General features: G+C 44.0%; 1 protein-coding gene across 1 annotated transcript in view; it reads left to right on the forward strand.

The window, feature by feature from the left end:
* The first annotated feature begins 8,789 nt into the window (after positions 1–8,789).
* TBXA2R (thromboxane A2 receptor) overlaps positions 8,790–14,595 on the forward strand; it is a 182,717-nt gene continuing 176,911 nt past the window's right edge. Inside the window, exon 1 of the mRNA XM_073546276.1 lies at positions 8,790–8,872. The gene's annotated coding sequence lies outside the window, so the exon portion shown is untranslated. The remainder of the gene's footprint in view (positions 8,873–14,595) is intronic.

Below are 14,595 nucleotides of genomic sequence, written 5' to 3' on the forward strand. Positions count from 1 at the left end.
TCTGTCAGGATTGATCCAGCTGCACTGAAGACTCTTTCCGATAGCACACTTGCAGCTGGGCAAGCGAGCTCCTGTAAGGCATATTGGGCCAATTCAGGCCAGGTGTCCAGTTTAGCGGCCCAATAGTCAAAGGGTAATGACCTGTGTGGGAGAACATCGATATGGGAGGAAAAGTAGTTTGTAACCATAGTTGACAACTGCTGTCTCCTGTCACTTTCCATCGATGCAGTATTACCAGTTGTGTGAGCGGTATTTGAAAAATCAGTCCACAACATTGTCATGAAACCCCTGTCTCCAACGCCACTTCTGCTGTGTGCACCACAAACACCTCTGCCAAGCTGCCCCCGGCCCGTACGGCTCGTGTGAGAACCATCACCGCTGCTGTGTGCTGGGAATGCCTCAAGCAACCGATTTACCAGAGTTGCTTGTTTATTAGCCAATATTAGGTCAAGGTTCTCCTGTGGCATGATGTTTTGTAATTTGCCTTTATATCGTGGATCCAGGATGCTGGCCAACCAGTAGTCGTCATCGTTCATCATTTGGCAATGCGGGGGTCCCTTTTTAGGATCTGCAAGGCATAATCTGACATGTGGGCCAATGTTCCCGGTGTCAATGATGCACTGCGAGTGCTGGGTGGAGGAGCACTTTCTGGCAAATCCACATCCCTCCAGTCACGCACAAACCCTGTACCAGACCTTGCCACGCCAACATTTTCACTTGCCCCATGAGATGCATCCTCCTCCCCTAAGTAATCATCCCCATCATCATCCTCCTCCTCCTCTTCTTCCTCCACCTCGTCCAGGAGAGGTCCCTGAGCAGACAATGGCTGAATGTCATCAAGGATTCCCTCCTCCTCTTCCTCCTCATCAACATTGGCTGCAGACGCCTGCTCCTTAAGGTGCATCAAAGTTTGCATGAGCAGACGCATAAGTGGGATGCTCATGCTTAGGATGGCGTCGTCTGCGCTTACCAGCCATGTGCATTCCTCAAAACACTGAAGGACTTTACAGAGGTCTTTCAGCTTCAACCACTGCACACCTGTCAACTCCATGTCTGCTCTCAAAGTGCCTGGCCGTGTATTCTCCCACAAATGCATTATGGCCTGCCTCTGCTCGCACAGCCGCTCCACCATGTGCAGGGTGGAGTTCCACCTTGTTGCAATGTCGATAATGAGGCGGTGGTTGGGAAGGTGGAGCAATCGCTGCAGCTTCTGCATACGAACGGAGTGTACAGGCGACCGGCGGATGTGCGCGCACAGTCTTCGCACCTTCTGGAGCAGGGCTGTTAACTCCGGATAATTTTTGAGGAAGCACTGCACCACCAGGTTCAAGGTGTGAGCCAAGCAAGGTATGTGGCTGAGTTTTGAAAGGGCTATGGCTGCCACAAAATTATGGCCGTTATCACTAACTACCTTGCCTGCCTCAAGATGTACACTGCCCAGCCATGACTCAGTTTGTCGCTTCAAGTACTCGGCCAGCACCTCGGCAGTGTGTCTGTCGCCCAAACACATCATCTGCAACACAGCCTGCTGACGCTTTCCACTAGCTGCTCAATAGGGGGACACATCGTGTGCAACAGTGGCAGCTGCAGATGGAGTGCTCGTACGACTGCGCTCTGTGGACGAACTTTCGCTTCTGGAGGAGGAGGAGGAGGAGGGTTGAACGCCTACAGCCAACTGTTTCCTATACCGTGGGCTAGGCAGCACTGTCCCACCACCGCTGTCCCCTGTGGACCCTGCATCCACCACATTAACCCAGTGCGCAGTGATGGACACGTAACGGCCCTGGCCATGCCGACTGGACCATGCATCAGTTGTGAGGTGCACCTTTCCGCTCACTGACTGCTTGAGTGCATGGACAATGCGGTCTTTCACATGATGGTGGAGGGCTGGGATGGCTTTGCGAGAGAAGAAGTGGTGACTGGGTAGGTCATAGCGTGGTACTGCATAGGCCATGAGTTCGCGGAAAGCTGTGCTTTCCACCAACCGAAAGGGCATCATCTCAAACGAGATTAGTTTGGCAATGTGGGCGTTCAAACCCAGTGTACGCGGATGAGAGACTGAGTACTTTCTTGACCTACTCATAGTGTCTGGGAGGGTGAGCTGGACTTGAGAGCTGCATATGGTGGAAGTAGCGGTGGACAGGGCGGACTGAGAGAGGGTTGATGATGGTGATGGAGTTGGTGTTCTTTCTGATGGCCTAGAATCAGTCTTTCGTTGATATAACAGTGGGATTCACTGACTGCTGTGGCCTTGCAACGACACCTCAACATTTGCTGCTGTGCTAACCGGTGGGCTTACAGTGGGGGAAACAATGTAGCGTTGCTGACTACCTTCGTTGTGATCAGCTGCACATGTGGCACTTGAGGTTTGGTGTTGTGTCCACGCTTGCAAGTGCATGCTGATTAAATGTCTAAGCATGCAACTGGTATTCAAATTTTTCAGATTTTTCCCTCGGCTAAAGGTCTTTGCGCACTTCTTACAGATAACCTTGGCCTGATCATGAGGATTTTGTTCAAAAAAGTGCCACATTGCACTCTTCCTACTTTGGCAGACATTTTGCGGCCTAGCATGCTGTGATCTTTTGACCCTCTGGACAAGCTGTCCAGCAACTCTTTTGATGTTTGGAACCTGTCTTTGGAGTGCTACGGGCCTGCCAGATAACAGCTGTTGCGATGTCGATGTCTGCTGTGGATGCTCCTCATCTGAGCTATTGGAAGCAGCACCCTCTTCCCCCAATGGATGCCAATCTGGGTCAACAACTGGGTCATCCATCACCTCCTCTTCTATGTCATGTGCACCTTCCTCTGTGTCACCGTGTATGGTGGTATAGTGTGCGGGAAGGGGCACCTGAGTCTCATCAGGGTCAGAATCTGGCTCTGTACACTGCGAGGACAATGTAGTGCTCTGAGTGAATGTACCAGCAGAATCATCCATCAGCGGCTGTGCATCAGTGCACTCCATGTCAGATTCATCTTGGCCTGGGTAATTCACCATTTGACTTGATAATCCAGGCATGGTATGTGAAAACAGCTCCATGGAGTAATCAGTAGTATGGCCTGCATCATCCTTCAATCTTGGTTGGGGTGAAGGACACAAGGAAAGGTGTGGTTCATGAACATGAGCCTCCAATGACGACTCAGTGCTTTTACTTTTTACAACTGAAGAAGAGGAGGTGATAGAGCTGGAGGCTGAGTCAGCAATGTAAGACAAAACTTTTTCCTGATGCTCTGGCTTTAAAAGCGGTTTGCCAACTCCTAGAAAACTAAGCGTTCGAGGCCTTATGTAGCCAGACGATGACGCAGGCTCAACACCTCCTGCATTCGGTCCTATTTTGCTCTTGCCACTACCATCAGATCCACCACCAACACCATCATTACCAGCTGCCAACCCCCGCCCAATTCCACGGCCTCTTCCACCAGCCTTCCTCATTTTTGGTAGAAATGTAGACAAAATCCAACAAACTATATAGTAATGTATAACAAGGTATAATAATAATAATAATAATAATAATAATAAATTTTATTTTTATAGGGCCGACATATTCCGCAGCACTTTACATTTCAGAGGGGATTTGTACAGACAATAGACATTACAGCATAACAATAATCACATACAGTAGATTATAACAAATACCAAGAGGAGTGAGGGCCCTGCTCGCAAGCTTACAGTCTATGAGGAAAGAGGTAGACACGAAAGGTGGGTGGTAACAGTTGCCCTGATTGTATGGACCAGCCACAATGTTAAGTGTGTAACAGTACAGACACAGAGGGCTAATGGATGCATAAAGCATGTGGGAACATGATGCTGGGAACCTGGTTATGGTAAAACTTTTGGCTCTGCCACACAGGGATAGGTTAGGTTAATGTGTTGAGGCGATAGGCCAGTCTGAATAAATGCGTTTTCAGGACACGCTTAAAATTGTGGGGATTGGGGACTAATCGTATTGACCTGGGGTACAAGGTGTCTATAGGACAGGGGAGATTTTGAATTTCTGCAGACACTTGTGGACACTGGACACTTTTGGATTGTGTGAGGCCCAATGAATATCTGAGCGCTATGTGACAGGCTCGATGGCACAGCTGTGACAAAAGTGACTAGAGGATAAGGGAGATTTTGAATCTCTGCACACACTTTTGGACACTGGACACTTTTGGATTGTGTGAGGCCCAATGAATATCTGAGCGCTATGTGACAGGCTCGATGGCACAGCTGTAACAAAAGTGACTAGAGGATAAGGGAGATTTTGAATCTCTGCACACACTTTTGGACACTGGACACTTTTGGATTGTGTGAGGCCCAATGAATATCTGAGCGCTATGTGACAGGCTCGATGGCACAGCTGTGACAAAAGTGACTAGAGGATAAGGGAGATTTTGAATCTCTGCACACGCTTTTGGACACTGGACACTTTTGGATTGTGTGAGGCCCAATGAATATCTGAGCGCTATGTGACAGGCTCGATGGCACAGCTGTGACAAAAGTGACTAGAGGATAAGGGAGATTTTGAATCTCTGCACACACTTTTGGACACTGGACACTTTTGGATTGTGTGAGGCCCAATGAATATCTGAGCGCTATGTGACAGGCTCGATGGCACAGCTGTGACAAAAGTGACTAGAGGATAAGGGAGATTTTGAATCTCTGCACACACTTTTGGACACTGGACACTTTTGGATTGTGTGAGGCCCAATGAATATCTGAGCGCTATGTGACAGGCTCGATGGCACAGCTGTGACAAAAGTGACTAGAGGATAAGGGAGATTTTGAATCTCTGCACACACTTTTGGACACTGGACACTTTTGGATTGTGTGAGGCCCAATGAATATCTGAGCGCTATGTGACAGGCTCGATGGCACAGCTGTGACAAAAGTGACTAGAGGATAAGGGAGATTTTGAATCTCTGCACACACTTTTGGACACTGGATACTTTTGGATTGTGTGAGGCCCAATGAATATCTGAGCGCTATGTGACAGGCTCGATGGCACAGCTGTGACAAAAGTGACTAGAGGATAAGGGAGATTGGATTGCTTTTAAAAAAGCAGTTTGCAGAGCAGTGGGTAAACAGCAATGCCAGCCTGTCAGGAAGCCTTAAAAGGCAGCCCAACAACCAACACCACTGATACACCACAATATAGCCTCCCCTTGCACTGCACACACAGTGACTGGTGTGTTGTGCAGGCCAAATTGCTAGCAGCAGAAGCAGTTTTTTTTTCTTCTCAGCAGGACAAAAAAAAAAAATTGGGATTGCTTTTAAAAAAGCAGTTTGCGGAGCAGTGGTTAAACAGCAATGCAGGAATGTCAGGAAGCCTTAGAAGGCAGCCCAACAACCAACACCACTGATACACCACTATATAGCCTCCCCTTGCACTGCACACACAGTGACTGGTGTGTTGTGCAGGCCAAATCGCTAGCAGCAGAAGCAGTTTTTTTGTCTTCTTCCCTGCCTAACGCTCTCCCTACAGAATCAGCAGCAACCTCTTCCTATACTGAGATCGGCAGAAGTAAGATGGCGGTCGGCGTGCACGCCCTTTTATACCCCCTGTGACGCCCACCAAAGCAAGCCAATCACTTGCATGCCCTTCTGAAAGATGGTGGTGACCCCTGCCTATGTCATCACGTTGCCCACAGTGTCCGTGGATCCTGATTGGCTGAAAAAGAGCGCAAAACAAACTTTTGAAACGCGACTTTGGCGCGTAAGTCGCCGACCTCGTGGCCGACCTCATCCTAGGGTCGGGTTTCGTTTCATGAAACCCGACTTTGCCAAAAGTCGGCGACTTTTGAAATTTTTCGACCTGTTTCGCTCAACTCTAGTAATTAGGGTTAGAGTTCAGAGTCGGCGCAGAGTAGTGTGGCACTGCCTAGCGTCGCAGTGCTCCTAGCTCCTCACATATGCTAGCGTCTGTGTGTGCCAATTTACCTAAGGCACCACGCTACCGAAGGTACTGCAGCATCCATTAGTATGGCACTTTCCAGGTCTGAGTTCAGGCTGGTTAGTGGCATCCACCAGAGCTGCGCTGTGTGGTAAGCAACGTTCAGCTGCACCCTGTGACTTCTAACAGGGCACACCATCCTATAGGTGTCTGTTCAGGCATCGTGGTTGCGGTGCTGAGCACTAGTGTGACTAGAGGGACTCTAACCCAGTGTCTCAGGGGTAGAGTTCTGTGTCTACACACCAGTGCTCACATTGCTGAGCTCTGTGAGCGTAAACAGGCTGTGGTATTTGTGTTTTGCGGTTGGGCGGCTCTGTGAGGTAACAGAGTCCGCCTCTGTACACACTAGGTGGAGTTAACCCCATGTGTTCCTCTATTGCACCGCCATAAAATGTCCGCCATTACCGAGCAGCAGTTACCATCTGTGCCTGGTGGACCCAGGGCTGCGAATGCACCTTATACCTTCTTTATTATTTGGTGCGTTCCGCCAGCCCTTAACAAGAGGTCATTGCAGTCTGAGCTGAATAGAAATGTGGAAGTGAATAACTGTGATCAGAGAGAATAACACCGCTGAATTACTCATATCTACCATTACAGACACTATATGGTGGTCATATCAGTCTTAGTACAGTAGTTTTGGTTAATGATCTGTATACTAGTATCACTACAATTTATGCCTCTAACATTTGGTTATGGACTGGCAGGTTTATTTGCTTCTTACACTTCAAAATCATTGTTAATAATGGTCTTGCTATCGTCATTTTTGGTGATGATCAGTATGGTGACATTCCGTCACTATGTTGTGGTACTATGTGGTCATAGCGTGGCATTATTATTTAACCCTATATAGCAGTATAATTGATTCTATTGGTCTTAAGAAATCTTGATTTCCTCTATCATTAGTGAGGTTCATATTTGTAATAGAGAGCCCCATCTTGGGAAGTGGGTGTAGGAGGCCTGCATGGACCTTTGTGCTTTCAAATGTCAGGGAAGAATTTCAGATCCAGTTCTGCCCTGCATACAGGCCACATCTATGAAAGCTGAAACAAAAGGTTGAGTATTTAAGGAGGCAGCTACCGCTCCTTATGGTCAGTAGGAGCCAATCAGTTATGAATGTGTGACAGTTTGCTCCTCCGTATTGAGCACACTTGACCAGACTTTAAAGGGAATGTCATGTGGAATAGTCTGTGGGGAAAGAGAGCAAGGGTCGTCCGCGAGAGAAAAGGCGTCAGCAGCAGTATGTGAGAAGAAAAGGTTAAGGTCTGTTTTTTTTTTCATCTGAAGTCTGCATTATTCTGGGAGTGTGGTCCAGGGTCTGTATATAGGGCATCTGCAATAATTCATGGGGTCTAATTTAATTTGGGGGTATTTTGATGTTTTGGGTGTCCTTTTTGGTCTGGAGAATTATTATTCAGGTGGTCTGCAATTAATATGAGGTTTATATTTGTTATGAGGTCCATATTAATTTAGATCTGCAATTTGTATTTAAGAGTCTCATATCGACTCTACAGGAGTCTAAATTTAGGGATTATGGAGTCTGTATTTCGGGTCTTATCTGCAATCTGTATTTATTCTGGAGTCTATATTAATTAGGGAGTCTACTCTAGTATCTGTATTTAATTTGGAGCTCTGGGGTAATTTGAGGTCTGTGTTTAATCTATGACCTGGTCTGTAGTTATTTTAGAATTTATTCTAGGTCTGTATTTTGGGCTGTATTTCAGGTTTATTTTGGGCTATGTATTAATTTTAGGAACAGTAATTTAGTTATCTTGTAGACTCTGCATGCTGGGGTTTGGTCTTGGTATTTTTTATTACTATTGGGGTAGGATGGTGGATATATGGACTAGTTGTGATTATTTTGTTTGTTGGAATGGTATATAATTGGTGGGCGTATATTAAAATCAAATTTGGGAAATGCTTATCACACCAGTTCATAGAACCTGATATTGTCTTACTAGCTGTCCATATAGCAGAATTCCTGCACACTCTCGTCCTACTTTAAGATTTAGTTGTTAATTAGATGTTAACCAGTTACTGGAGAGCCAGACTTTACTGTGGAAGTAAATCACTGGACATCAGGTTATTTACTCATAGATGTGCCTATTAAAGGGAATCTGTCAGTAAATCAAAGATCCTACAGATCATAGAAAGTTGAATAAAATGATTAAGGCCGGTTTCACATGTGCAGATAATTCCGGTACCGGAGAAAACGTTCCCGGAGCTGTCCGTGTGGATACGTAGGCCATCCGTGTGACATCCGTGTGCTGTCCATGTGTCACGTCCGTGTGGTGGCCGTGTGCTGTCCGTGTGCATATGTATCACTCACAAAGCTTTTGACGCACATGGATCACACACGGACCGCACACTTGTTTACACGCACCCATTGACTTGTATGGGTCCGTGTGATCCGTGCTGTCGCACATGCTGATATGTGCATAGACCCATTCATTAGAATGGGTCGACGTGTGTCAGTATCTCCAGTATGTGAGAAAACTGTCACTACACGTACCGGAGCCACTGACGTGTGAAACTGCCCTAAGAGAGTTGATCCTTTTGATGTATTCCCTTTACAGATATCAAGGTGACATCAGTTTCTAGGAACAGATCTGATGAACATCACCCAAATTTTAATACAGGCCAGTTACAAAGAAAAACCAGTAATGTTTCACTTAGCTCCCCTTTACTAATCATTTCAAATAGATCTCATGATGTTTTTTGTGGAGTGTATAATTTTTGGTATTTGTCTAGGTCACCAAAATTCCATGTTTCAATTTTTGCATTCTTGTGAACTAAAAAGAGGAAAAAGTGAATTCCTTCCTGAACAAGGACAAACCCACATCTTCACACAGGCAGGGCCATCTGACAGATGTTCCTAAGACTTCTTAAGCAATAGGCTACTCCCGGCAGCTGCAGTACAGAACTACAGTTAGGAAGCTCAGGCAAGTACAATTTCTTTTGGGACTTTATACTTTTGTGTCTTTTCTGCAGTCTGTTTTGGTTTGGATGAAAGGGTAGATAGTGGATGATGTTCTGTTATAGTTTACAGCTTCAGGACTGTACCGTACATCAGCTTTTATGGATTTCTTAGGCATTTCCTGCTTGAAAAATGTTAGTTTAAGCAATACTATGTGTGAGATTTCCTACAGCTCCAATAGAAATATACAGATGAATGGCAAAACTTACAGTGGATGGGAAAAGAATGAGTTGAAGGACCTAATACCCAACAATTATAAATCTGGAATCATGGGAAAAATATAGATGAAAAATCGGTAGATAGACAGATAATTAATAGATGATAGAAAATAGATAGTATTAAAGTTTTGGTGTAAATTTTATTCTGATTATCACATTTGTAATGTAAAGAATTTGAATCTCTATAATGTTATTGAAAATCCAGACAGTTTCTTGCTCTTCTTCTGTATTGTGCTGTATTTTCATTTTAGCTTTTGAAGTCGTGAGTTAAATGTCTAAAAAAAAAAATTGCTAGTATGGTTAATCTTCTCAGAGCTACCAAGCTGATATTTCAGTCTCTGGAGAAAATACACAGTAATTATTTTTAGGGTGAAGTATATTTTTTCAGCCCTTAGAAATGTGAAAAAACCCACAAAGGTCATTTTAAGGCTAAATTCATGTATTTAAAAATAATGGTCTTATATTCATAAAAAAACCAGATTATTTTTCATCTGTGTAATCATCCATATGCAATCTGTATGGCATTTTCTTTTATACATAAGCTGCTATTAAAATGTCCAAGATCAAATACAGTTTCATACGTTAATAATGACAATGTGCAGACCACATTCACACGGTCAGTATTTGGTCAGTATTTTACATCAGTATTTGTAAGCCAAAACCAGAAGAGGAACAATCGGAGGAAAAGTATAATACAAACATGTCACCACTTCTGTATTACCTCCAACTCCTGGTTTTGGCTTCCAAATACTGATAGTGTGAATGTGGCCTAAGATGTATAAGTTGGATACTTTATAGATGATCATTATGGCATCCGATTGACATCTATGGGACTTGAATATATAAAATATGGAAGGGACTAGTGCAGGTAGCATTTGCTTTTCAGTCATGCGGTCTGTGTACAAAAACGATAATTTCAATAATCCATTTGAATAACATTGGAACGTTGTCCATGTGATGTAAGTTTTTTCCCGAGACTGCACTTGGACCAAAACTATGGTTGTGTGATTGTAGCCTCAAAGAGAGCAAAACGAAATCATGCATATCTAATATATAAAGCTGAATGTGTGTGTGTGCGTTTGTATGTATGCATGTGTGTATGTCCGGGATTGGCAGCTACTGCCACAAAATTTTGCACAGTCACCACACGTCTGGACCCTGAGAGTGTCATAGGCTATGTTGTGAGGCGAAATTTTAACCCCGCGCGTTCCAATTCACCAAACAGTTTGGCCTATTATTCTTATCATTTCTATGGTGTTATCTTCCTTCTGTAAAGCTGGAAATAACACAATTTATTACCGTGCCAACACAGACCACCCTCTGACACAGACTGCAGGGGGAACCCAGTATCACACAGGATAGGATTAGATACACGGCTCAGCAGTCAGTATCACAAAGGATAGGATTAGGCACACAGCTCAGCAGACAGTATCACACAGGATAGGATTAGATATACAGCTCAGCACACAGTATCACACAGAATAGGATTAGATACACAGCTCAGCAGACAGTATCACACAGAATAGGATTAGATACATGGCTCAGCAGTCAGTATCAGACAGGATAGGATTAGATGCACGGTTCAGCAGTCAGTATCACACAGGATAATATTAGATACACGGCTCAGCAGACAGTATCACACAGAATAGGATTAGACACACGGCTCAGCAGTCAGTATCACACAGGATAGGATTAGATACACACCTCAGCAGTCAGTATCACACAGGAGAGGATTAGACACATGGCTCAGCAGTCAGTATCACACAGGATAGGATTAGATACACAGCTCAGCAGTCAGTATCACAGGATCTGAATAGATACACTGCTCAGCAGACAGTATCACACAGGATAGGATTAGATACATGGCTCAGCAGTCAGTATCACACAGGATAGGATTAAGTACACGGCTCAACAGTCAGTATCAGACAGGATAGGATTAGATGCACGGTTCAGCAGTCAGTATAACACAGGATAATATTAGATACACAGCTCAGCAGACAGTATCACAAAGAATAGGATTAGACACACGGCTCAGCAGTCAGTATCACACAGGATAGGATTAGATACACAGCTCAGCAGTCAGTATCACACAGGAGAGGATTAGACACATGGCTCAGCAGTCAGTATCACACAGGATAGGATTAGATACACAGTTCAGCAGTCAGTATCACAGAGGATATGAATAGATACACGGCTCAGCAGACAGTATCACACAGGATAGGATTAGATACACAGCTCAGCACACAGTATCACACAGAATAGTATTAAATACACTGCTCAGCAGACAGTATCACACAGGATATAATTAGATACATGGCTCAGCAGTCAGTATCACACAGGATAGGGTTAGATACACGGCTCAGCAGACGGTATCACACAGGATAGGATTAGATGCACTGCTCAGCAGTCAGTATCACACAGGATAGGATTAGATACACGGCTCAGCAGTCAGTATCACACAGGATAGGATTAGATACACGGCTCAGCAGTCAGTATCACACAGGATAGGAATAGATACACAGCTCAGCAATCAGTATCACACAGGATCGGAATAGCTACACGGCTCAGCAGAGAGTATCACACAGGGTAGGATTAGATACACAGCTCATCACACAGTATCACGCAGGATAGGATTAGATACACAGCTCATCACACAGTATCACACAGAAGAGTATTAGATACACAGCTCAGCATTCCGTATCACAAAGGATAGGTTTAGATACACGGCTCAGCAGTCAGTATCACACAGGATAGGATTAGATACACAGCTGAGCAGTCAGTAACACACATGATAGTATTAGGTACATGGCTCAGAAGTCAGTATCACACAGGATAGGGTTAGATACACGGCTCAGCAGATGGTATCACACAGGATAGGATTAGATACAGTGCTCAGCAGTTAGTATCACAAAGGATAGGATTAGATACTGACTGCTGAGCAGTGTATCACACAGGATAGGATTAGATACACTGCTCAGCAGAAAGTATCACACATGAGAGGATTAGGTACACAGCTCAGCAGACATTATCACGCAGGATAGGGTTAGATACACAGCTCAGAAACAGGATGTGCCAAAGGAGAGGACATTTTCATTCCAATAATTCCACTCATGCCATCTGATTTGTTTTTTGATTTTAAACGCCTCCAGTTTCCAGTTCAACTGCTATTTGCAATGTCCATTAACAATGCTCAGGGACAGTCCTTGAAAGTAGTAGGGATCGATTTGCAATCTCCATGCTTTTCTCATGGTCAGCTTTACGTGGTCTGTTCAAGAGTTGGAACTGTTCATCTTTGCACCGAAAGGAAAAACCAAAAATCTTGAATGAGTTGAAAATAAAATGCTATCAATACTTGGGTAATCGTTTAGTTAATTTCTGTTGCAAATCTGTAGTGTTGAATATATGATGTAAAATGTTTTTATGTGCAATATAATCATTATAATTTGTTATAACTAACCATGGTTGGTTACTATGCCCAGGCAACGCCGGGCTCTTTAGCTAGTATCTACATATATGTACAGATATAGCAGAGTACCCAGTGGAAGCAGGCAAATTATCTGCCAAGCATATGTAACATTACCTTGATAAGAATGGTGACTGGAGGATGATCATATGGTAACCTAACAATATACTGGTATAAGCAGTGAAGATTTCTTTCTATGTAAAGCGTCGCCCCCTTGCATACTAAACCTTACTTTACACAAAGAATGGCGCTGTGCTCCTGAACATGACCACTGAGTGACACGTAACTTGATATGTCTATTAACAGACTCCATTGAAAACACTGCTTATAATACTGTACATGCGCTAGTAATTAATGTGGTGTCCGACCCATTTATTCCTGTCCTACGTTTATGAGACAGCCGTGTAGCCTGGTGGACACTGCTGAGGTCAGTTATTGTTATAAGACTGGCACCAAACCAGCAAAGGTGCAGCCAGAGTTGCACTTGGCACAAGCTGCCCAAGCTATGCAAGCCTTAACCCCTCAACGACCAGAGGGTTTTTTTTGTTTTGCATTTTCTCTTTTTGCTCCCCTTTTTCCCAGAGCCATAACTTTTTATTTTTTGGGTTAAAATGGCTTGTTTTTTGCGGGATGATTTGTACTTTTGAAGGACACCATTGGTTTTACAATGTTGTGTACATGAAAACTGGAAAAAAAAATTCCAACTGCTGTGAAATTGCAATCCCACAGTTTTTTTTTTTTTACCATGTTCACTAAATGCTAAAATTGTCCTGCCGTTATGATTCTCCATGTCATTACAAGTTCATAGAAACCAAACATGTATAGGTTCTTTTTTATTTAAGTCGAGAAAAAAATTTCAAAGTTTGTAAAAAAAAAATTGCACCATTTTCCGATACCCGTAACGTCTCCATTTTTCATGATCTCGGGCCAGCAGATAAATGGCGGTGTTTGCGTCCAGAGTAGCACCGGACTCGATCCATTCTCAGATGAGAACATCGAACCACAATTTCTAACAGTTGTGTCATATTATTGAGCTGGACAATTAAAAGAGGCTCTGCTTATTGACTGGAAAAGTGTACTGAAATTCATAGCTGTGACTCTATGGGCGAGTTTCCACTTAGCGCATTGCGTGCGCTTTGGACGCTCCGCCCAAAACCCTGCCCCCTTCTGTACGCACGGTAATTCCTGATGTGCTCATTGAACACTTCCAGAATCACCACATCGTATACATAGAGTAGGCTGCTTACCTTGCAGAGACTGAGCGTCTCCACATGGTAAACAGACATGCTGCAGTTTAAAAATATGCACCGCATGTCCGGTTTCGCGGGTGTGTCACCCACGTATTAGGACGCATAGTGGAGACGGGATTTCATAAAATCCCCTCCACTATGCCGTAACATATGGACACTGCGGATTAAACGCTGCAGCTGTACGCAGCGTTCAATCCGCAGCAAATCCGGATGTAATCCTAAACTTGGAAACATATCCTATTTCATTTTTGTGCAGCCACAATTCTACAACCTGGAGGAAGGAAGGAACACAACATGCTACATGCCTTCTTAAATCAGGAATGACTGTCCACTAGAGCTTTAGAGGTAACCATACTGGAGTATTTTTAGGCTGAGGAGGACAAAATACAGTGTTTTTTCCTTATTCTGTGGCTGATTCACAGGAAGCCAATTAATATTTTTTTTAATATGGTAAAACTCAAAGAACCCTAAGGAAGCACAGATAAATATCTACTTTTATGCAAATGTCCTTTTCTGGGGATATCTGGATTCAGCATTTCAGAAGCACTGTCATGGAAGGTAAAGCATTACAAACAGCACAGTCACATATTTGTAATCCAGGATATCTTCCACTGAGACACAGGCTTTGTAACTGCTTTCTACATTTGTCAACAGATAATGATACGAGACATGCAGCTGTGGTGACTCAGGCATATTTTTCAAGCACACTGAAAATACTCGATTATTCGAGTACGCTCGCTCATCACTACTGGAAACC

This window comes from Dendrobates tinctorius, unplaced genomic scaffold, assembly GCF_039654945.1.
Source record: "Dendrobates tinctorius isolate UK_male_01 unplaced genomic scaffold, ASM3965494v1 ptg000011l, whole genome shotgun sequence".
Classification (NCBI taxonomy): Eukaryota; Metazoa; Chordata; class Amphibia; order Anura; family Dendrobatidae; genus Dendrobates; species Dendrobates tinctorius.